Genomic DNA, 26,294 nt, shown 5'->3' on the forward strand with positions numbered 1-26,294 from the left:
ACATAAGGAATCCCTTAAAGTTAGTTAAACAACTGCACTAGAATTTAGGTATCACAAGCTTGAGTGCAGTCAAACACATGGTTATCATGGACACTGTACTAATTTACCACTGTAAAAGCTTTCAATGCAGTAAATGCCTTAACATTTTTACTTAACTAAGGGAACCTCTTAAGGGATTATTACAATAGCCATAAATAAGTTCATCAGCTTGGGAGAAAGTCGTAACTTTCATATTTACAACCTTAAGTTGTTTTACTGTTACCTCCTGGATCTGAAGTTATTAGAGAAAAAATGTGAACACACATAAACAGGTGCTGGGCTAAGGGCTCATCTCCAACATACCAAACACCATCTGAGAAGCACTCATTTATTTATAATCACCAGGTCTGTTTGTTTTGGAGAGGAGGAGGAGACCTCTGTGGATAATTCCTGGTGAAAACGTCCTGAACAAAGAACATTAAAGCAATTCTAACCAGGACAAGTTACAGCTTGTTGCAATCTGTAATCCTCATCACTAGATTCCACTAAATCCCCCCAAATCTTACACATTAGACCTTTAAAATGTGTAATATTGACCCCTTATAATGAAAAAATATGTACCCTATCAAACTGATATCTTCATATGTTAACTAGTTTTCTTAACCTGCATGTTCCTTTTGGTGATCACAGAGCAGACTACAAATAGAAAACTCCAGTACATAAAGTGAGTGTATAGTCTTGCAGTTTAGTGTTTTAATAGACTGTTAGATTTCATTGGTTTGAGATCCCAGAAGTTGTTTATTGCTGATTTACATTGTCAGTGTACCCACTTTACCTCACCCTGCCTTGCCTGCTCCTGTCAACTTACTTTCTAATTGTTAGTTATAGAGGATTTTTTTTTAGAATGAGTTTTGCCAGCTGCCAGAGCAGGGGCTTGATCATCCAACCCTATTGTCAGATGAAACAGAGATGATTCTGCGAAAAAAAAAAAAAAAAAAAATCTGGCACAACTTTGCTCACGTTGTAAATTGTCACATAATTTCTTAAAATATGACAGAGGGTTTGCTTCGTAATGCATTTAGAGAATAAAACATGAAATGCTGACATTTTCCTTTTTTTTAAGTTTGAAAGGAGGTCATGACGCACAGGATTAATGAGCCCCGGTAATGTGATGTCTCCCACATAAAAATGCAGAATACTGAGTTACAACAGACCAGTGTGTGATGTGTGTAGAGGTATCTGTGGTTATTATGGCGCAGCTCTGCATTGTTATCCTGTTATTTAATGAAGGTTAAAATTGAGAACGGCCATGCGTAATGGCACTCAAAGCAGAGGCTGCAGTTCTGAACATATCTGTCCTGCCGCCTTCAGATGGCTGCGGGGATTTAATGAACTGAAGAAACTTTTCTCAAAGAGTGCAGCTGTGGACAACAATGGAGAAACCGCAACCTGAGAATGTTTCATTTCTAGGTTGATGAATGATGTTATAGAACAATGAATGGATTAGTCAACAAATATTTTCAGCAAATAAAATCAAGTATAGAATTAACAATATATACTAATGATCATAAAAGTATAATTAAAACAGAAAATATCTAATAATGGCATCAGTTCCATAGACAGAAGCACCAATGTAGGGCTGAGGTGTTGCTGAGCTGTCGTAAGGATTATAGAGGCGTCTGTGTGGGTCTTTATCAGACTGTGAGGTCATGTGTGGATGATGTGTTGCCACGTCATCCTTTAAGGTCATTTTCACAAATGGCCATTACACTGAGTCATCACTGCCCTTTGTGTGTGTGTGTGTGTGTGTGTGTGTGTGTGTGTGTGTTTATGTGTTATGCACATCCACAAACAGCATTGCTTGGGATGTGAAAACATGTATAACATCTCTTTGGACTAAAACGTACACATTGTTTATGATGTATATGAATGCATTTGTGTGCGTGTGTGTGTGTGATTGTGCATATGTTTACACTGGAAAGTCATTAATAATATGCATTTGGCACAAACAGGTTCATCGTGTAATTCTCCTCCCATACATCGTTAATGATGGCGTAATGGATAGAATCATTTTCATGCTGCTCCTCCACTCGACAGCACTTAACCTGCAGCTGATCAGGAATCTGCTCTATTGATGTGAAAGAGACACATTACCTATGACAACGTACAAGGTGGTTGTAAAACTGAATGGCTTTTTAATTGAATTAGAAAAGCTGAATAGAAAAGGCAGATGTTGCAAAAATGTGTTAAATAGCATCGTAAGGATTTCAGCTGAAGAGGGGATTTTCTTTTTTTTCTTCCTTCTTTTTCAAGAAATTAGAAATCCAAATAGCAATAGCCGACAGGGTTGTAACAGGAAATTGAAGCACCATTTCTCCTGTAGATAATATTGAGTGATTTTCGGCAATTTGATGGGCATATGCTCCTTGAATCATCAGTACAAACAATGCGACACTGCATCAAAATGTGGTTAATTTAAATACAATCAAAGGTTCAAACCTTATGTTTGAATTACAAATTCATTATCAAAGAGACTGAAAGAATCACCACTTTACTGTGGCGGAGCGGTTTCGGTTCCTCCATGACACCTACAGCAATGTCTGCTGGAGTCTTGTACTCCCAGTAGGGACACCCATGCCAACAGGTCTAAGGGTATGGACCAGACAAATTGTGATCATTTGGTTCTTAAGGTTGGGGTTGGGCTCACGACTGATATTCCTCCTCCGTAAAACAGCATTATTACAGAAACCAGAAGGCCTTGTGTGCCACCAGGCACGAAGAAAATAGGCAACATGTAACACGTCAGCCTAGCCACTGATACTGCTTTATCACCAACATGGTAAAGGTTCTGTTACAGGCACCTCATTTTTAACTGTTTGGAGCATTTTGACTAAAAATGAATTGGTTCAGCACCTGAAAAGCTGGTTTTCAGCCGGAACCAAAAAATAGCAGGTGACCTGAAGTTACCTGAAGACGACATTTGTGGGTGTGTCCCATTCTACAGGTTGGAAAGAGAGAACACACTCTTGCACACTATAGTTCTTTACATTTTATCATTAATATTTGGTTCATTCTTGTTTTTTGGATTAAAACAACAGCTCACAGATAAACAATGCAATCTGCTGTCTTGCTGCTACTCTTTACTTTTGTTGTGGATTGTGCAACACCATCACTGATGATGACGCATCCTTGATTACAGTGGTTCTGCTTGAAACTGGTGGAAACATGGGCTGGTTCGCTACAAAGCACAAAAATTCCAAGAATCCTGAATGGAACCAGGTCAAGAAACAGAGCTAATTTGGTGGAAAAGGGGTTTACTGTATGATGCAGTGTTTTGTTACTGATCACATTATTCTGAGTAGGGTGTTGGGCCTCAGTATGGATTCTCAGGTGGCAGTCAGACTGACATGACATTTTACTCAATTATTCTGTCTGACATTGTGTTCATTTAAGGCAATTTAATTAACCACCTCCCCCCAACTGAATGTTTGTTTTGTCCTGACAGATCAATAGTGAGTGACATATTCATTCTACTGATGTAATTTTCAGTCGAAACAAAAGCTGCAGGAGTGGTTGCTAGGAGCAGTTGATGTTAAGTTGTTCCTGATCAAAGACATGCAGATTCTAGGGTTAACTTACAACAACCTGTACAGCTGCCTCAGCCTCAGACATTTATGTGGACAAGTTACTCTTTCTCTTAAAAATTGCATTTATACATTATACTACAAATCTATGATAGTCTGAGGTGTGATTTCCACTGGGGACATTTTTCAAAATCCCGTTTGTTTCCCCTCTACTTTCAGAACAAAACAAGAGACAGTGACAGCCTCAATCACAACGACCCTTTAATTGGTTGACTTTCTAAGCAGGGAAGGCAGTGGTGAGTCAGCATAACACCAGACCTATGTCAATTGCTGGGAAAAGAAATAGAGTTGTTTGCTGGAAACAGGTTTAACAGACTATAGCTTTAGCCCCCACTTTGCAGATAAGTTCATTTAAAAGTTTTCTCATTATTTTTGACAAGAAAATAAACAATATGTTTTCTTTAAATTGTATTTGCCGCAGCATTAAGTAGCTGTAATGATCTTCTACTTGCAGAAGTTGGGTTAACAGGATAAAGTCAATCTGCAATCTTATATATACTTGTAGCACTCAGCTGATTTTTCTTTCTGCCTTGGAGTGTACTTTTTTGTTTGTACTTTTTTATCCTTAGGTCATTTTTTTAAGTTAAGTCAAGTTAATTCCTTTAAATCACCCTTGTGTTGTCTTATATCCTTTGTTTAAAGGATAATTTGGTATTTTCAAGGGATGCACGATAATGGATTTTTTTTGCCGACATGCCGATATGTAACAACTCTTTTGACTGATAACCGATATCGATATATATATCCACTTTTTTCCCTACCTAATTTTAGTGCTCATAAAGTCTCTTCTGTAGTGGATTTAGCATCATACTATACATGCATGCTCTTATCGTCATGGCCCACAAGCAGATGGAGGCATGAAATACAATACTTTTCAACGTAGGTAATATTCATTCGTTGTGCAAAATAAATAAATAATAAGAATTTTTTGTGTCTATTTGACGAATGGGAACAACAGATTTTGTAATTGGTCAAGTATTAAGTGAGACCACTGGAGCAAAACAGGCTGCAATGTAACCATTTGTGGCATGTTCACTCTGTCAACGTCCCATAAAAGTGCTTGTTTTTGCCACTGACAGGCTCAGATTATTATTTTAAGTGTCAGAAAGGATCCCCAAGGAGATACACTTCTTAGTTATAGAGTAGGATCATTTTCGTTGAAGCAAAGAAAGAAAAGAGCAAAAGTCTTGAAATTCTTATCGCTTATCCCAACAGACTCCGTTTAAGTATACAATAATTTTATCTTTCCAACACACCCTTCACCCTCAAGTCGATAAAAACAAAATAAAATGTACAAAACAATCTTGGTTCATCTTTTGATTGTTTCAACAAGGGTGACCAGACGTCCCGCATTGCGCAGGACTGCACAGCATTTCTGTCTCTTTTCATGCATTACGCAAATTAAGACCATGTCCTGCATGATTGGTTGTCACACGCGCTTGCATTCCCCTCCCCCGGCCAATGAGAAGAAGCTGCATGCAGCGGCCGCCCCACGTGGGCTCTCTGTTTTTTTTCATAGCAGCACTGCATGTGTGTTTAAGCGCTAGGGCCCGCCCCTCCTGCTGCCTTATAATAACTATTTCAACCTCCTTGATAGCAAAACAATCCAGTGTTAATATACAGTAGACTCTGTGTAGTTTATGATGAATGTATTTAGTCTCTGATGACTGAACTTAGTGCTGGGGGCTGGTGTCCCACATTGTCCCTCACAAATCTACTCCTTGTCCTACATTTGGTTTACTGGGACCTGGTCACCCTAACAATCACTGACTCCAGTTTGGTTGAAATGAACCTTTAATTCACCCAGTAATGTGAAAATCTGCTGGCTCTAGACATGCTAAAGCTACTTTTTATTTAAATGGAGTCCAGTGGAATTGGTGATGGCAACTTAAGGGCTGTTTCTGTTTAAACAAAAATGATTTTTCTCTTTAACAAAAGAGTCTACCTCTGTATGGATACTTTCCATGATGTTGTCAGACACTTGGAATGATAATCTTAACTTGTCAGTGGAAAAAATCAAGCACTTTTTGTGGACATAAGTTGAGGGTGCAAACATCCGAATAGTGACATTGCAGCCTGTTTTGCCGTCGCCAGCTGGACCAGTTTCAAAAATTGTTGTTCCCATCAGTCATTTAGATACAGAAACATGTGAAAATAGGGTCAAGGTTGGAAAATACTGAACTAACCCTTTAACCTTAGGCCAGATAGTTACACAGTATATGAAGAGAATTTTAAGGGGACAGGTTTGAGATTCTTCCTGTGAGTGGAACTTAACTGGAGGGATGAATATAATAAACCGTGGGAGCAGGCTGGTTAGCAAAACAGATCTGTGCTAAGCTCTAATACAAATTAATGTTAACATATTCTTCAAACGGCATTTCAACCTCCCTTGTGGACGCATATTTTAACATTAGAAGACGGAACAAAGAAACTGTCTTTATTCCGTCTGATGCAAGCGCATTGAATTCACATTTTGTAGACTTTCAAAGGTTTGCGTAAAAATGTATTTTACAGTTGGATGGTACAGAGCTGGAATGACATTTGAAAGCAGCCAGTTGCATATGATGTCCTCTTTCAGTTTTAATCCCCTTCCCTTTGTGCAAACACATAGCTTTTCTGATTAGCTCATTTTCATCTGAATGTGATCTGGCTTGATTTGATTTGCTATCCAGAGCAATTGCCTTTCATATTAATGCGATTACGTCTTAGAACAAAGCGGCCATTATACAGAGACTTATGGCGCGAGGGAAAGAAAAGGCCCATCACATTGCCATCAGTAACATCCCTACTGATGGATATGGGTATTAGGAGGGAGAGATAACACACACACATATACACACACAGGCACATGCATCATGATTCTAATCTTGCTTTGCTTTTTCTTCTGGCTGAGGGCAAAGCACTACTGTGACCACAGCCATCAGTGTTAGAAACGAGAATCCAACAAAGCCGAGGATATGTTTGTCATTATCAGCCCATTAATGTGTTTGTAAAACCGCTTGTGCTGTTTGCTCCATATGTGGCAAGGCTGTAATCTGAAGTTACACATATCATCAATTCTCATCTCGGTGAAATCCAATTAAGGCTGTATTTAACTCTGGATCCACTTCAACCCAGCCGTCATCTGTTGTGTATAGAATAATCTTTCTCTCCGCATCTTCGTTTCTTTTTTCATTTCATACTCAAGGACAGAGCAGCGTGCAGCTGGAGCCGCTCAGCTCCTGCTCCATACACAGTCTGTACAGTAAACCTAATAATAGACATGTTCAATTACACTCATGGTGCTTTAGTGGCTCAAGTGTTACAGTGCTGTAAACAACGCTGACGTCTGTTTGCTGTCTGCACCCTGCACCGTGGGCTTTGACTGATACAGAGTAACAGCAGAGTGTTTCTTCTGCTCTCGTAGCAGCCCGGCATGAGGATGACAACATCAGACTGTTAGTTGCTCTGTCTGTCCAACACTTAAGTTTGGAGCATGGGAACATGACAGCAGATTATTACCACTGACATGGAATGAACTGTGGAAATGTAAGGATTCCTTAGTGACCTTTTTGGTATGTGTTGCACCTTCATCAGGTAAACACAAGACGAACCTCAATATAATGGGCAAACTGTCGTGATATTTATGAAGAAATGTTTGCCTCCAAGATTCCTCTGCATTTTGACACCATCTTCAAGGCCAAATGTCAAACTAATGGGCAGATTTTCATGAAATTTGCCAAGCATATTCTTGGTTACAGACCCCATAGCCCTCTATCTGTAATTACAATTCCTATGAAACATTTTTGGAGTTCTCTGAAACCTTGTTTGCCTGGACTAGTAATCTTCTTCTCTGTCTTTGTTGCCACATTGCCTTATCTCTTGACACTTTACCCAACCCACACGTCACTTTAGAAACACTGATGTGATGCATATGAAACATACAAATGTACCGTATTAGTGGTTTGCAGAACAATACCAACATTTTCTATTGGCGACTGTTTTACCACTGTCAGTGAAATCAAATTTAACTGTCATGTAGCCTATTCCATTTATCATGGGCTCTACTTCTTCTACATCTGTTATCCTCTGTAACTTGTTTCAGTTTGTGTTGATCTGGTAATCATCATCATCATCATCATTTGTGTTTGAAATAAGCAAATAATTCATTTATTATTTTTGAATTACTTCAGTGAGGATACAGCAAGAAATAAACAGCAAAATTGATCCATCCATCCATTTTTGTAACCACTTATCCTTTTGAGGGTCGCGGGGGGGCTGGAGCCTATCCCAGCTGACATTGGGCGAGAGGCAGGGTACACCCTGGACAGGTTGCCAGACTATCACAGGGCTGACACGTAGAAACAGACAACCATTCATGTTCGCACCTATGGGCAATTTAGAGTCACCAATTAACCTATCCCCAACAACAATTAACCTATCCCTGTATGTCTTTGGACTGTGGGAGGAAGCCGGAGTACCCGGAGAAAACCCACGCTGACACGGGGAGAACATGCAACTCTGCACAGAAGCTCCCTCCCTCCTGGGATCGAACCAGGAACCCTCTTGCTGTGAGGCCACAGTGCTAACCGCCACACTACTGTGCCGCCCCATAAATGTAGTTTTTCTTTTGAATTTTGTTTCTTAATAGGCAACATTCCACCGATTGAATACACCAATCCAACACTGGCTTCCTGGTGAAAAATGGGGGTAGAAACGGCAAAGTAGACAGCACCCTAAAACCAATTGAGATTCATGAGTAGCCAGTCAGGAGCCCACTAAAGGGACGCTGTCTCTGTTTGTATTTCTTGTATTATATATTATTGTAGCTTTTTCACCCAGCCCCTGTATAAGATCCCTTAGTTTTATGTTTATTACGAAGATGTGAGTGTCTGTGCATCTGTGTGCTTGCTGTGACAACTATTTTTACCCCGTGGATGTCAACGACTAGCATCCCCCCCCCATTATGTGTGTGTTTACTTATTTGTTTAATGACTCGTATAACTTATGTTAAAATTCTCTCTGTGATTATTCAGTTTAATTTGATTCTCTTTCATTTTATGTCATTTAACAATTATTTCAGTGCATTTCTACTCTTCCATTATCCTTCTGGCTTCTCTCTGCTCATGGGGGGGCTCTGTGGGATGGGACGCCACTGGATTGAGGAAAGTGGGTACAAGTTGATAACTCTTTGTAAGAAATGAAAATACTGACTGTTTTCTATTTGTACTACTTAACACTGTCTTTTTTTCTTTTGATAAAACATTTGGTTAGCATGAAAAAAGTGCTAAAGTGAAAATATGATGGAGTTAATTAAAAATCAGGATCTACAGTATCAACAAACACATACCAAATCAAGAGTTGTTTCACATTAATTTTACATTTTAAAGTAGAGTAGCTCTAAATGGGTGTTTGCTTCTCTGATTAATAAATGAGTAAAAATAACAGTCTTCTATAGTCAAAGCTTAGTGCACCAAGCTAGAAAACGCTGTTAACCTGTAAGCAGAAGTCCCCTGTGCCTATAGCCCATCCCAGGTAAATAAACACTAGCTGTCACTAATAAGCAAGAACATGTAGTGCACGTATAATAAACAAATAGAACTTTATATCAGGCTCAAGATGGCTCCCAGTAGTGTTGCACGGTATACTGGTACTAAAATAACGTTAGTACCGCAGTACTAGAGTATTCCAAACGGTACTATACTGCATTTGGAAAATACCGGTACTTTGAAATTGATTCAATTCATTAATTTAGTTAATTTATTTTACTCATTTATGCACACAAACGCCTTTCTTGTTCCTATTGGAGCACAGATTGCACAAGTGGTGTGTATAACAACACCTGTATCAACATTCGCAGCTGGCGCATGTGAAAAAAGACAAGAGAAAGTCTGCCTCGCAAAGGGAGACAACACGAGACAACACAAACTTGGTGGGACATTTGAGTTACCAAACCGTGACGTCTGTACCGAGGTACTTACCGAACCATGATTTTTTTGGTACCGTTACATCCCTACTATTTATTGTTCTAAAGGTTTGTATCCAAAAGGACTTTTCCATAGGAAAAGTACCGAAGAGTATCGAAAGTATCGAAAGTATCGAAATTCATATTGGTATTGGTACCGAAACAAAGATTTTGGTATCATGACAACACTAGCTCCCACTGGAGTGAAAGTTGATCACGTAGCCATAGAGCGGGGCGATAAAACAATAACGATATTGATCTCAATATACTTTTCCTCGATAGAGATATTTTAAATGTTCACTAAATTTCTGATACAATTAAAACACTCATACACCTGTAGACTAAGAAGAAAAAATAGTTGTAGTAGTAGAAGAAGAAGACGAGGCCAGCCACAAATGCTTACAGAATGTTATAATGTTACAACAACATTTAACACACTCATAAAGTTATTTTAAGTATGATTGTTTTGCTTTGACCACAGGTAACACAGAACATTAGCTACAGTAACGGTTAGCTGTATGGGTAGTCAACCCCTCATGTAATGCTAATGGTAAGTTAGCAAGTTAACGTGACTGACTTGCAGCTATTTCATTAGAATGATATGACATTATGAGACTAAAGGATACTTGAGTAAAGTTTTGATACATTAACTCATCTATAAACATGATTTCTGCCTCTGTCACATCAGTTAGATTTTCATGTCATTATCCAAGTCCGTCTTTTGATGTTGATTGATCAACGGCAGGAATTAAATACTATAGGTATACAGCTAGTACTGACCACAGTTGAGTTTTTTGATTTATTCTGTTTACATCGTCAGCTAAACACAAAATGTTTTAACTGTCTGCACAGAGTTTGACATGCTGCTGACCAGAATTAAGATGTCTTTGTCTATTTATTGTTTTATTCATTGGTATTATTTTGATTTGTTGTAGCGTCAGATTTGTGAAGTGTTGTGCTGTTTTGCAAATGTGATGTTCTGCCTAGGGCTGCCCCTTGAAAGTCGGAGGTTTTAATCATCAGTCGGAGGCCCCTCTGTCAACTGAGACTGCTTAAAGTCGAGCAGTGTTTTTTTTGTGTGCTGTGCAGTGTACTTCTGGGGACATTTTGGTCCCTAGATTTTGCTTCAGAGTGAGCGCCCTTGGTTTTCACTACTCTTTGGTACAAGAAGCTGTGGACATGACGCAGCAGAGAGAGAGGCTTCTCCGCCTCTGTGCATCCAGATAACATTGTCTTGTGCCTTTTGCTTTCAAGTGGTGAATTACAGTTCACAGCAACTTAATATGATACAGTCCCTAGCTTTTGTTTGATATCTAGTGTCGGCAAAAACTGTTGTTGCACATTTCTGATCCATCCATAGCATACTTAGCTTATTCACTATATTTTGTGAATGCCGCTGTCACGCTGAACGTCCCGCTGAGCCCTGTTCAAACTTAAATTCTCATATGGAAAAAACCCCTAAATCATTGAATATTCACATTGAACAACCAAATCTGACTGGACTGACATAACTGTTAGTCAGGTACAGCCCTAGTTCTGGTAGTTGATAATAGTTTAAACCACCATTAACTATGTAAGTTGTATACTTTGATCTCACAGTCGTTATGCCTCCATACTACTGTGATATAACAGTATGCTCCTGTAAAATGACTAAATTCAATTGTAACCTCGCAGTTAAAGCCCATTCCATTACTGTGATGTAACAGTATGTTCCTGTAAAATTAACTGTAACTTCACAGTTTATGTGCACTGGATTACTGTGATTTAGCAGTAGGCCTATGCTCCCATGGAATTAATGTATTTTACTGTAATCTCACAGTTAAACTCCATATATTAATGTGATTAAACAGTGTACTTTTGTAAAATTACTGTAGTTACCTGCATGAGTTTCACAATAACATTCTAAATACAGTTTAATATCACAATAATGTGATAATAATTTTATTTATTGTGAAATTTTACAGTTGCATATTGTAACTTTTTGGAAATAATTGGCAGTGCAGCCATACACCAATAACTAGGGACGCACCAATGTGGATTTTTTCAACTGATACAATAACTGATAATTTCACCTTTTTGTATTTAAAAAGATGGGCATAACCTGTAGTTCATGTACACCTGAGGGTAAGAAAGGCTAAGATGTAGTGAGAAAATATGACCTAACCAAATCAAACTGACATCACTGTTGCTAACACAACAAACACAAAGAACTGCAGAGTGGAGTCTCTACTAACAGAAACAAACAGTGACAGCTGACTCACATGAATGGGTTGAATGCACATCGGCAGGTCTGTGTTACATCTGGTGTATGAGATGTTTATATTGTCACGCTGAATTTTTTAAAACCGTCAGCGTTTTTAATACCGTGATCACCACCCCATGATAGACTAGCCTACAACTACCAAGTAGAATAGCGATGCGCTATCGATTCACCTCACACATTAACACTTAACTCAGACAAACAACGCTGTGTCTCGCACACACGCAGCCAGAAAAAGAGACATGCTCCAGGCTGGGTTGCCAGGTAACGATATAAATAATCGCTAACTGTAGCATCACATGGCTAGTGGTTATTAGTGAGTTTAATCGAGCCTTTAAAAAGCTTGGTGTTGGATGTAAGCCGCTGCTGCTATTTAGCTTGTGCTAACACTCTGGAGACAGTCCCTCAGCGCTGTGTATAACCTGTTTAACAGCTGCAGGAAGCTTGTCGATCTGGTGGGGTGTCGGGTGGTCAGAGATCAGACCCTCGGCACAATTCTGTTGTCTTCCCCTGGAACTGTGAAAGACGTCCACACTGCAACATGTTTTTCCCTCTAGAGAGCTGCGCTTCTTCTCTGTGTTTATTGGCAGCTTGCAAACCAAGTTTAAAGGTACATGTGCCAACACACACTGTGCTGGGTGTGTAGACGCTGCCCTTGTTAAGTCAATGAACGCAGTCTGGCTTCATATTATTGGTGCTATGTATCTGCTTAGATTTTAATTATCAGAATAATGCATATTTATAAAAATGTTCCATTATTGATGCTGATAATTTATTGGCTCAAACATCCCTACCAGTAACATTCTGCTGGATTGCTAGCTGCACAACATGGTGGCTCTGGCCCCACCAGCTTGGCCCATAGACTTACACTATGTGTGTTTATGTGCAGTTTAAAGTGTCCAATTAACAGTCGTACAGTTACAGTTTTGTTTTATAATGGCGGTCTCTTGGGAAATGCCTTAGAGGCAATAGGCGGTTGTTAATGTATGATGGTTAGTAGCCCCTTTCCTCTGACAGATATCAGCAGACTTTAAGAGAACTATTTTTTTTTGTGTCTGACTGCTGGTTCACCTTTTGCAGTTGACATAATCCTTCTCTGCATTACATTCGCTTTACCATCCTTTGCACTTGGTAGGAATATGTATCCTGACACCTGCATAGTGCTTTGTTCACACGCACATACTTGCACAATATATAAACAAAACATTACGCCATAGTGCCAGTAGTGGTCAAAAACCCCCTCAGGATATGTTAAAGGATTTTATTTTAAAATTTAATCGAACACCTTAATATCATGGGCTGTTACAAACTTTGCAGCTTCTGGACATGTTCTTAACACTAGGCTATATTTTGTGCTGATATTCAGTGCATTACTGTTAATTAATGTGTTTTCATTCCAAAAACTACCACTGTTCAGGGTTTCCTCCAAGAGCTACACTGTTGTAACAATGGAGATGTCTGTGAAACAGCACGTGAGCCATCATTGGGTAGTTGGAAGCCATCTGAGTGTTGTTTTAGGTGGGTTATTGCCTCCTTAATGCAAGCAGGACAGGTTGCATTGCAGATTTTTGGACTGTAAATTCCTCCCACGCAGTGCTGGTATGATCTCTGTATTGACACACGACTGTAAAGCCTACTGGGCTCTGTTTCCACAAACATAGCACTGAGGAGAAGATACACGGCTACAAACGTATTCTTTGGCATGAAACCAAATGTGTATTTTGAATTGTGTATAGCTTTATCATTACTTTTTTTTAAAAAAATTCATTACTTTTTCACTTTATTCTGAGTCAGTTCTCATCAATTAAACATTCCCCCCATTCACTGTAAGACTTCCCATTGAGCTCTGTGGGATGTGTAATGAAACTTGTATCCGAATAATGGTGAGCAAGTTTGTGTATGTGTGTGTGTGTGTTTGTGTGTGTCATCTTCCCTCTGCTTATTAGAAAGGCTTTGACATTTACCACGGTAAACACATTCATCAGCAGAGACAGATGATTATCTGTTTAATTTTGGAGCCTTGCAAGACGTCGCAGGTTTTGTTGTTGCAGCCATCAGGGTGCAGCTGTACAGGAACAGCAGCAGTTTGTCGAGAAAAGCCCCTGCCGTGTTTCCTCCTCTTCATTAACTCTCCTAGCTCAGGTCAATCCAGGACTCCATTTGTGTATTTTGGAAGAGGAGGAAATTGGGTTGTACTTGGGTGGATTGAAGATGTTGCAAAAGGAATGTGCTATGTAGGATTTACACTAAATTCAGAGTAAGGACTGCCATTGATGTAATGCATTCCTACACACATGACCAGCCCTTAAAGAACTAAGCCAAATATTTTGCGATGTAAACAAAAGTGAAAAATGATATGTGTATACCACGTGATTTGGATCAGCTTGCAAACCTGCTCGCAAACTTCCTCAGCAGTAGGCCTGTCAGGATAATTACATTATTGAGTTATTGTACAATATAAGGATGTGATCTCTATCATTTGCTGATCAGCAACAGTTGTGTTGACATGCGTGTTTCTTTATGCAAAAATGTCAATGTCATTTTAGCCAACATGATGCCATTATAAGACTGGGGCGTAGCAGTTCTCCTTTTTTTTCTCTCTACCTCTGACAACACAGTGTACCTTACTGGTAGGCTGCAGCTGCGCATTTGAAATGGAAGAGGCACAGTCCTGATAGTTGTTAGCTTGCGAACCCCTGGTAATGAGCCAAAAAGTCTGTCGGTTTTAGTTTTGCCCTTGAATTACAACATCCTCTCCATAAATCCACCAACAAATCACCCCACTCATAGACCGTCCATTTCCGGTAGCCGACTGCAGCACCACAGCAGGATTTTGAGATAATTGTGGTGTTCCCAGAGCCTCACTAACTTGTCTATTAGTCACAAGAGGCATCACTTGGTTATGTTTTATCGGCCAAATTTTGTATTAACAATATTTGTTTGGCAATTATTTCTGGGATAATGTATTGTCCAACAAAAGTAGTTACTGTTGCAGGCCTACTTGGTCGAGGTAATAATCGACAGAATATGTATTGAATATGTACTGAACACTTTGTGTCTCAGTTGTTTCTTACACCACAGATAGACGACCTTAATGACAGTTACCACCCCAATCATATCTGCAACGCTTCATGTTTGGTGATCTATTGGCAAAGTGGCACTTGTTTTGGACATACTGAACATGTTTTGTTTTTTTTTTGCTGTAACTTGTGTTCTACATAAGAATCTATTATGTCAGTTGTGAATGCAAGCTGACTACTGTTACTGTCCTTCACAAAAGAGCACACTACAAACTTTTCAGCCCCATTTTAAGCCTATAAATCATGCAAAGTTATTACTCAAAAGAGGTACTGTGTACACATTGGAATTCCACATGCTTTATTCAACAATTCCTTTGATGGAAAGTAGTCAAATTCTAGTAAGTTTGTTTTTGTATCTTTTTTAATACTTTCCAGTCATCTACAATTGCATACATTTGTCCAGCTTTCATAGGGAAACATTTTGTCTGTTTTCTGTGTGTTCCTTGTCATCATTCTGTGTCCTCTCTTTTCAGTTTTTGTGGGTTGATGAACAGAGCACAGGCGGAATACTTTTTTCCTCAGCAGCTGTTTATTGAGTTTGAGTCACAGGGTGGGAATTGAAGGTCAGCCATGCTCAAAACTTCCTTTCGATCAGTATGTGGTCGGATCTATCAAAGCTTAACAGATCAGACTGATGGATGAAAGAAGCTGCTGCTTCAGATGTGAGAAAAAGCTAACTTTCTGTTGCTGCTGTTACACAGTGGTGGACCATGAGGTGTGTGGTATCCATTTTAACACAGCTTGTAGTTAGGCCGGAAAACCCATAGACAACACTAAAATGAGAGCGTTGTTGTTCTAAAAAATAGAGTGTTCAAATTTTATATGAATTGACAAACAGTTAGTGTTCCTGCTCCATCTGTGCCCAGAGTATGCTGCTACAAGAGAGAGACAGAGAGGCACAGCTCCAAAATAGAAAATCTACATTTGGTGGTGAATGCTGATAATGTGCCAGTCTGCCACAAATAAATTAATGTGTGGAAAAAGCGAGCAGCAACCTACAGGACTGAAAAAGCAAGCCAACACAGAAGTGCCAAAAACTGCAGTTCTCTGAATGGCCACTTGAGGCTGGCTCCAGAAGCCAGTCAATCCCCATAGACCCTCGTTATTAAAATGCCCAACTTTACAACAGAAATAAACATGTTTACAGCCTGGTCTCCATGGGTAGTTTCAACATTCATGACAACTGTACACGGGGTGAATTTTTTTTTACATAACTCATCTGTACATGTATTTAAAGGCACTATATGTAACAATTTCAGTTGTTCTTTGAGACAAACAAATTTTGCAGTCAAAAGTGTGTCCTAGCACATGTGTATTAACCTCCATCAGCGTATCTAAGTATGTCCATAAGCTCCAAAATTCTCATTTACATATATATTGCGACCGGTGTCTCATCATGTACGTGCGCCATCTTGAAAATACAGGTTCGTACAGGGACATACTTGAGAAATACGGAATCGTCTTTCGTGTTTTCACTTGTCGGTTTCCGGTTTCCGCCTGCAGGTAGAGTGATGAAAAGCATCAGCAAGCAGGCTAGTCACAAGTGCCAGTGCATTTGAAAAAAGGCAAAAAGGCAACGTGACCGGCGATTTCAAAAAAACAAGGGTCAACATCAGGGTAGCCTTTCCCAGGTGGAGAGAGCGGCTAACAGCTGTTAGCAACCAGCGCCGCTAACAGCGTCGCTAACAACTGTTAGCGCTGTTAGCGGCGCTGGTTGCTAACAGCTGTTAGCAACGCAGTGATGCGAGTAGAGGGATAAGGTGTGTGAGGTTGAGCCACTTGTCAGTTGTCAAAAGACAAGACGTGATTGGTTTGTTTCGATTTACACCCACCCCAACAGTCCTACGTCGTAAACACAGCCAGCATGGTGAGGAGGGAGTTTGTCAACTCGCGTTGCGTGTGTCTGTGTAGGAGCCTGAATGAATACTCCATGAAGTATCGGACGACATGGTTCCATCAGTCATAGCTTTTTGGTACACAGCAGCTACCGCTGTTGCAATACGCATTTATCCATTTATAGTATCTATTTGAATGCAATATGCGATCTCAACACTAGATGGGAGAAATTCCTACACAGTGCCCGTTTAAGGCTGTCTACCATTTACCTCAGCTTCTCAGTCAGATCCATCTCTCACTCCTCCATAGCTCCACCTTTTCATCCAAATATGGTCACTTCTGGCTCCAGAAACCAAGATGGCGACGGCCGGAATGCCAAACTCAAGGTTTCAAAACTGGAGTCCACAAACTAGTCCACAGCCTGTGAGGTGAAGTTTTAACATTTTTACTGTAAATTGTAGCCCTCATCCACATACTAAATTGATCTAATTCAAATGTAGAAATACAACATATATGCATATTAGATTCCTGTTAAGCGTACACAGTTTCTACCAAAAGGCTCAAGATCGGTATTTTAATTTTACCAGTAAGTGAGTAAAGCAGTGGAGTAGGCTTCTTAATAGCCAATAAGATGAATGGGTACCTGAATCTCTTGTTCGTATTCGTCAACGTTGCCAAACCAGATAATTACACAGGCTCAAAGTGACACAGCATCTGTTGTTTTTACAAACTGCATCAGTTTTGTCGTCAACACTCACTTCTGCAGCTAGGTGTCTGTAAATGTCCATTAGCTCAGGCACTGTGTCTAAAACTGTAACAAGAAATAGGGTGTAACCTTCAAAAACCAATGACTGTCATCTTCAATACATTTAATACAAGAATAGGATATAGGACAAGAAAGGATATATTACATTAATTATATTACAGCAGTCATGTGTTCACTGCAGAGACTAGTGATATGCTGAAATGTAGTGGATTTTAAACCAGTCATCTCACCCTCTTCCATCACTCCTCCTGTGTCTCTGATTGCCAAACCGAGCATCATATGCATAAACCTGACAGCCTCCACAATCAAAGTCCAGCACCTCAAACTGCTGTAGCTGATGTCTTTGCCAAATTATTTTGCCTGTGAAAGAATTTGATGACACACAGGAGCAATTTTACACAATTTGTACTTCAGAGAAGAGGGAATCCGTCTGCGTCTCACAGCCCCATGGCTTTTTGCCTTGTAGTTTATACGGCAGAGTGTGGCAGCAGGTCCCTGTGTTACTCTGCTAATCAGCCTGTAATCCCTGTGCTGCTGATGTGAGAAGTGATGCTCCATGTGACTCTATCATTTTCTCATCAGTGCTGTCTTTGTCTCCGTCTCTATCTCTCTTCTCCCTCTACGTCTCTGTCTGAGGGACTGTTGCTTCTCTGTGATTGGGCCATTGTTCTGACTCGCTCACAGAGCCAGCCTGTTGGGCATGTTTACATGGATTCATGCTTCTAGGCTGCTGGCTAATGCAACACCTTTGTTCTTTTAATTGCTTGCTGTTTCAGCCACAGGCTGAAAGGAATGAATAATTCCACAGCTACAGAATACTAACATTTCCACCGAGTGAAGAACTTTCTCACTCTGAATATGAATGTGCCCAGGCAGCGCGGTGTATGGGCAGCAGCTCCTTATACAAATACATAAAAAACACCTTCTCTGTACTGTTAATGTCAGTAAATATTGAACACAGTCATTTGGTGAACAAACAGGACAATCCACCAAAAGAACTGGCAGCTTCCACACTGAATCAAATGGTTTGTCACCAGGTCGGATTTAGTAGGAGTAACAGGCAATTTAAAGCTGAATTCATTACTGGCCATTTGGCAGCAGTGGAACAAGCTGAAACCACTATATCCAGCATAATATCATCTTATAAAGTTGTTATGTGTATATAGTGCTGTATTGTTTTTAATTTGTTTTCATCCATCCACATAACCATCGTAACACAAACCAGGTGGGGAGATATGTGGGGAAGGAGACCACACCCACTCAGAAGATGAATGTATACCATTTCATACCATAAGCGCAGCTTGTGATGCTTCATCTTTTGTTAAAGAGTATCTTTGGTGCAGCTTTAGATTTGGTTTTTGAAGATTGCAACCAATATATTTATTGAAGGGAAAGCTTTATATGTAAAAAATCTACTTGCCCGTGCTCTCTTGTGGACAAACTATGGAGCATTGTTCCTAAATGACCTCAACACATATTTGGCGTCTCTGAACTGAAGTTGCTTTTTGCAGTAGCCTTTATTGGCCGATATCAACCAGCACAGATACAGACCATAGGGACATTTATTGGTATGACTCTGACCACCGTAAGATCAGTTTACTCCTGATTGGCAGGATGACTTGTCTTCTAAATGTGAGAAAATTACCCTAATAATGTCATCAGGGTTTTCTTGTATTAGGCCTGGTGACTGTATAACAGAAAGCCTGTGGTACAACTGATGTGGAGTTTAAATAAATCGCTATTTATAATTGAGGGAGGGTCTGATGTAGCGATACCTAAGTTACAGCCCATGGGCTATAATCTAGCCTTCAATAGGGCCCGCCAACCATTTTCTACACAATAGAAATAAATTGATTCACACTGGGAATCATATTTTGGACTTTGTGTGTAAAAAAAGGAGCCAGACTCCATTAGAAGCATCAAAGTAGAGTTACTGTTTTTTTTTTTTTGTTTTTTTTTTTTGTTTTTTTCTTTCAAGTGCAGGGGGACTATTCCCCTGACCCCCTGAACTCTGGTCTCAGCCCTAAATGTCCTCAAGTCCTAGGAATGCCCCTCATGCAACTGACCTGTGTGGGGCTGCTGCATGGGATTTGCTTCATTTACTCAATTTATCTGATGAATATTATTAATATTTGTTTATTAAGTGGCCCCTGGCCTCCTCCTGTCATTTTGCAAAAGTGGCCCCCAGGCAAAGCAAGCTGAGTATCTCTGGAGCTTAATGAAAGATGCTATCAGATTGCATTATGGGAAGCGTAATGCAATCCAGTGGAGAGCTACCCATACAAGGGACTAAGTTATGACTCAAGTAGCCTATATAATAATCAATGTTAAATATAAAACAATGATTCATGAATCCCAGGCTCAGAGCCACCCTTGCTAAACTCTGTTCTCCATCTACAAAAGCCTTGAATCACCAGTGCTCAGTGTTATTTTGTGAGCTTGGATCCTGCAGCCGTCGGTGCCTGATTGCCTTTCAAAAGCCAAAATACAACACATAACAGCAGAGCTTCACAGAGTCGCATTGATTAATTGACAGCGAACATAAAGTTTAATCTTTGGGTCAGGTTTCATTCAGAGGACTGCACTGTGCAGCTCTGGCTCAAATCTCTTGTATCGCTGCCATATCCTATTCTCCTCTGCTGCAGAGTAGATGAAAGTGTGTTAATAGCTGCTCTCCATCTGTGAGCATCTGAAACATGATAGATCGATAGAGGACGGTGAGGGTGTGTGTGTGTGTGTGTGTCTGTGTGTGTGTGTGTTACAAGGTTGGAGGTAAGGAGGTGGGGGGCAGTGCTCGGCATTAGTAATGAGGGGAGGCTTGACATGAACAGGAAGCTCCAATAGAGCGCTGCATGTTGGGCGATCAGACTCCCTCTCCACAGGTTGGGAGGAGGAGGAGGTGGAGGTGGAGGTGGAGGTGGGGGTGGGGTGTGGCGTGTCTGGAGATAAATGAGGCAGAGCTGTCAATAAAGAGCAGCTCTTTATCCTCTGTTAAGGCTCTATTCATTTCATTACTGTCAGGCTTGTCTGGTGAAAGAGGCCTAGGTGGTTTTCCCTGGACGCTTTTTGGTACGAGGTGAAGTTAGAGAGCTGCCAGGACAAGGTGGGATGAGGCAGGGTGAAATAGGATGAGGCAGAATGAGACGTGAGGCGGACTGAGATACAATGAGACAGGATGAATCACTGTACCTGAAGAAAAGCCTTTTGGTAGTAAGTGAAATAGATACAGGGACTTTGCCATAGATTAGGGTTTTGAGAATTGACACCCCTGAAATAAACCAGGGGTTATTTCAGCCTCACAAAGGGGGTGTTCCTTTGTTGTAAGGCAACTTTTTTTTTACCACATTCCCCCAACAAGACTGCAGAGCTGGCTGGACTCTGGAGGCAGGTTAGCTGCAATCAGAGGCAGTCACTTTCAGTCCCAAATATAAATTCAATAACAGACAAGTCTCAGTCTGGCTTATTTCAAAGTGTGTCTGATTTACATAGAGGTTTGGGACATAAAATTGTACAGGATGCTTTACAGCCTTTACTCAATGCTTTCTACAAAGTCATGCACTTTTTGGATTCTTCAGAGATATTCAGATATTAGGCATTGTGAAGCAACTGCTGTTTTCTAAGCCCAAATATACTTTTCCCATGGCCTCGAGGATTTGTGAAGGTTCACGTGATGTAAAATTTGTCATCTTCCCACGTTCATGAGAGTCTGTGTGAATCACCTGCATGCAGCTGAAAATTTAAGGCCTAGGCATACGGAACCCACTTTAGCCCCTGCTGCATTGCATTACGTTGCCTGTGTCTCAGCCAAAAACTTGCGCATTGACACACCACAAAGACTACAGCAGACGGCCAACAAGGACATATGTTCTGCACCTCCGTGACAGGAAATAACCTTCCATACTGGAAGACAGCAGGAGTTTGTATTTGCGATTGAAAAAAGGGAAACCAGAAGACTGTCTTGAAGCTAGTTAGCCAGTAAGCATATTAATGACAATGCTGAAAGTACAAAGGATATCTACCGTGTACAAGCGAACAATAACACAGATCATCAGGAACCGTTTCTGCTAAGGAGCTCAGTGGCACTCTCACTTTTGTTTCTCTGCTCGTGCGCTGAGCTGAACTGCCAATCATACTGAATTTATTCACCAATGGGCTCCATCATGCCAAATCAGTGTGAGAAAGCCAACTAGTGCCAATGAGGGCCAACAGTGCACGACAAAACATAACACGACAAAAAAAAAAAGGCAGGCAAATTAAACTGGGCTGTAAATAATGTGTTATGCCACTGTCAGCTGTAATAAACACAATAAATACAAATTTAATATATTCAGGGTCATATTTCCTCACCACACACTTTGGAGCTATTACTGGCACAGGGTTGTTTCCCACGTCATATTTCATTTATAAATAACAAGAAGCATAAGCTAGCTAACAGTGGCAATACATGTTGATCTCTACCTGATAATGTGTCATGATGATATTCACATGTATCGGTCATTGAAACCATGCATTTTTATTTGATTTTTTTTCTTTTAAATTAATATGAATACTTGAGCATATTAAGATATAAAATAACTAACTTTGCAAACTGAAAAAAAAAAAAAAGTTAGTTTTGATATTTTGTGTGGGGTGTCACATTGTTCCAATAATAAAGTCTGTTTTCAGCTTTAAAAGAAGGAAACTGCCATACAAATGGTACACACACAATTATACATTTTGAATTGAATAGGTTTAACATACAAAGAGACAACAGAGTAAAGATTAAAAGCATATAAAGCTAGGAATGTTTCCAAGATTAAAAAACAACTTAACATGGTATTTATTAAGTGTTCTGATTTGAGATATGAGAGGTGCTTGAGCTGTTAGAAGTGGTGTCCTGAATGAACCTGTTATCAATAAAGAAAAACAAATTGCTGTTGTTGACAAGCCCAGATGCACAGTTTGATTAAAGTTTGCTTAATTAACTGTGTTTGGAGAGGAAACTTCCATCTGTAGGTATGATACAGTGCACTTTCCTCTAAAGGCCTGCTTTAGAGAGATTTTCTGATAGACAGTGTTTTATTGGTTCCGACTTATCTTTAACTCCATCCCACCCTCATGTTTCCCTACAGGAACACTTAAATATACACGATTATTTCTCCTTCTATTTCTCTCTCCCTCTCTCTGTCCGTGGGGCCGACAGATCATTATGTTTGATCAGTGGAAGGCTTCACTGTGCTGGTGTCCCTGGCTAAATAACACACTGCGGCCATCAGGTTCTCTCCATCTGAAATCGACATCAAGGAACCAGACGGGGATCTAGTGGTGGCTGTAGTTAAAGTTACTGCCACATTTACCTCATTTAAATTTGTGGCCAGGTGGAACTAATCTTAGAGGTTTTTTTAGCCCAGAGAACGGGCTTAAAGATCATATTTCGTATTTCGGGGTCAATGGAACAAGAAGCCCCAAGCTCTTCAAGAACTGGACGATACACTACAATTAGATCCTGATCATGTCGTGTCATTTAGATGGACTTTTCTGGCTATATGTGTGGCTGTCATTTTTTTTTTTAATTTTGGACTTACTACTGAGAGGCCGTTTTTGTGACTTGTCTGCTGTTTGAAATATTTAATCTAGATTAGTACATTGGCCGACTCACTTTTGCATCCATCGTGAATATTTGTTGGCTACCTTGTGTGACTGGGAGGTCACGGCCACCACTCTTTGGGCTTTGTCTTTCTTTTTAAAATTTCCACTGCTGCTTTGCCCTATATAGTAGAATATACATTAGCATAAAGTCTCAGCAATTAATTCATGTTTTTGGCCACTTGGGGGCAGCATAACAAGCTGTTAACTTAACTTTTATCACCTTATGACGTTGATGTGGCAAATGTGTTTGCTAACATTTACTCATCCAGCAGACACAGAGCAACATTTCAGTTCATTTGGATTCATTTTTGTACCCACCTGATGTCAGTTTCACACAGGATACAAACAGCACTCTCCTGAGTAAAAGTCTTTGTCTTTGTTGAAAATCAAAAAGTAAAACTAGGCAGCGTTGATCAAATATAAACCAAGATTCTATTACTGTGTTCCAATTTCTGGCCTCAAATGTTTTCAGAAACATGTTTAAGCGCACTGTTGTTGCTGTAAGAGATTGTTTCTTGCTAGCCTGACATCATTGTTTCAAACTGACATTGCATTACCCACCAGCAGGAGCGTTTATTGGTCTGGTGTGGCGCAGTGCATTCTGGTAGTTGTAGGTTTTCTCTCTCTTGAGCAAAAGTGTAATTTTCCTCTGTTTTCTCTGGTACTGTAGCACCAATTTCAAAAGTATTTGTGTTTTTCTACTGCAAAGACATCCTAGTTTTATTAAAAGGCAATCTTTCCAGCAGTAAAATACTTCTTCAAATCCACACTAATGCAATGCCATGCCAACATACTTGGTCTGTCGACTTAGAACAGCCTCCAAAGCAGCATCTATCTTTATCCATAGTGCCTGCCATTGCTCTGCTGACTCCTCATTAGTTCGGGTGCATTGCTTCACGATGCTTGACAACAGCTTGACAATGGGTTAAGTCTCTGATCGAGTCCCTCCATGGCACTCATGTTTTATGTTACCCAGAGAGAACGTGTTTCATGTCATGATGCCAGAAGAATTGGTCAATGTCAGCTTGGTGGAGAAAGTGGAGTCAAGGTCTGGACCGAGGCAATAACTGTAAACTCAATTAAGTACTAATTTATTAAGTAATTATGTAAGTTAGGATGAGGCCAGTGATGCTGTGGGTGTCTGCTTTGATTGATTGGATCTAATTTTCTTAACTGAAATGACAAAGAAATTACATTTAAAGGGAAACTAATATTTTTTTCAACCGGGGCCCTATTGTCTGATGTACTTTTGTCTAAATGAGTGATTGGATGTTCAATATTTGACATCTCTCCAGTATGGAGCTAGGGCTGATGTGCCTGCAGCCTGTGAGCCCGCGCTATATTAAATAATAGGGCACTCAGACAGCGTCAAACAACGTCAAAATACGTCCACTAAAAGTGCACACAGATAGGCTCGGATTGTTAGTATAATTATCTGACAACATAACAGAAAGGAGAAATGAACATCTGTGTTTACCTTTAGCTGGATTCGGACATGTTCCTCTGCCTGTTGCTGCTCCCTCTCTCTCCTCGTCCACTCTTCAGTTTTAATGAACTCTGCTTCCATGTACGTCTGTGTACTCCATGTTCAAATAAATACAGGCGGTCATCAAATTCAAATGGCTCATCCAGATCCAGTTGGTCAAAATCGGGTAAAAATTCGGACATGTTTATTGTGGCAAGTCAAAACACTCACTCAGAGAGTGAAAGTCTGGCTCTGAAATCTCACATCTCGCGAGATTTGAGTTGTTGCAGGAAGTTACCGCTGGAGTGACCTTACAAACGCAATTTTGAACTTCCTATCACTCATTTAGACAAATGTAATGTGGATTAGTTAAATCATGGCAAATACCTGATTGGGTGGTGTGTATTGGTACTATTACTAATCAGATGTGTTGATTAATGTATCCCTGGCCCACACAAATTTCTGAGAGCAATATCTTGCACTTTGGCCCCTAATGCTCCTCTATCTTTACCAGCAGATCACTGACTTGGTCTGTCTGCTGGGCAGGTAAGGGTATCAGACCTTTCTGGCTGAAATCAGCAGCCTGTAATGTTGTGGACTATAAGACCAAAAAAATTCACTGAAATATTCTAAAATACTCTGCAGAGAAGCAGATCTGTAAAGATGGTGATTGTTCTCTGTGGGTTCAGCCCTGTGGGTGACCTCTTTCATTTTGAGTTTTTGTTAGCACAAAACAATATTGATTAGTGCAGCTTTAAATAAAATAAATACATGGTATTTTAATGTTGAGGTCCAGTGTGTTTGCAAATCATTTAATGCAATTTCTGACTACCACCTTCCCAAAACTCATCAGTTTAGCTGTGGTGTATAATTGGGGGTTATGTTATGTTTGCTTCTCAAAATATTCTGTTCCTTTTCATTCAGACCTGCACTGAACATTCTGATGTCCTTGTAATTATTCATCAGTGTGGCAAACTGAGCACCTTTTGTTTTTCATATAATAACTTAAACAACACATGACAATTTCCTTAAAAAAAAACACTCATTTCAAATCAATCAGCACACTCAGCTGACAGCTGCACAATAGTCGCTACAAGAACAAACCAGGAGTTTGTATTTGAATGATGCTGTTTACCATTTTAAGACTATTTTCCATGTCATAGCTTTTCCATAAAGAAACACTGATCATAACAATTTAAAACAGCAAAGCCACTCAAGGGGAAGCAGTCCTTTGTATAATGTAAAAGAGATGTGTAATAAAAGAAATGGGCCAAAAAGTGAAATACAGTGCTATCATCTAATGAAGGTGTATTTAAAACATCAGCAAATTGTTTTGGCTTTAATAAGCAAAAACAAAATGGACTATTGATCATGGCGTTGCTGTCTGTGTCTCATCCCTGATAAAGTGGAGTAATGAATGGCTGCAGGTGTTGCCTCTTTTGTAATTAATAGTCTTATAATTGGACAAATTAATGAGCTGGCAGGTGAAGTATGGGAGCAGACATGTGAGGGAAACAGTCGTCTCTCAGGAAAAGACCAATCTGAACTTGTGCAATGGAGAAAAACTTTAACTAAACCACTGGCTCCCTCCCTCCATCTGCTTCTATTCCACGCGTCGTTCTCCAGAGCCCAAGTCACTGCAGTGGCTCTCAGTTTACAGAGCAAACAATAACAGCTGATAGATTGATTTCT

General features: G+C 40.0%; 1 protein-coding gene across 11 annotated transcripts in view; it reads left to right on the forward strand.

Annotated features, from left to right (window-relative positions):
• The window catches only part of adgrb1a (adhesion G protein-coupled receptor B1a), a 264,518-nt gene that overhangs the window by 37,945 nt on the left and 200,279 nt on the right, over window positions 1-26,294 (forward strand). The window lies entirely within an intron of this gene.

The sequence above is a fragment of the Epinephelus lanceolatus genome, chromosome 10 (genome assembly GCF_041903045.1).
Source record: "Epinephelus lanceolatus isolate andai-2023 chromosome 10, ASM4190304v1, whole genome shotgun sequence".
NCBI lineage: Eukaryota > Metazoa > Chordata > Actinopteri > Perciformes > Serranidae > Epinephelus > Epinephelus lanceolatus.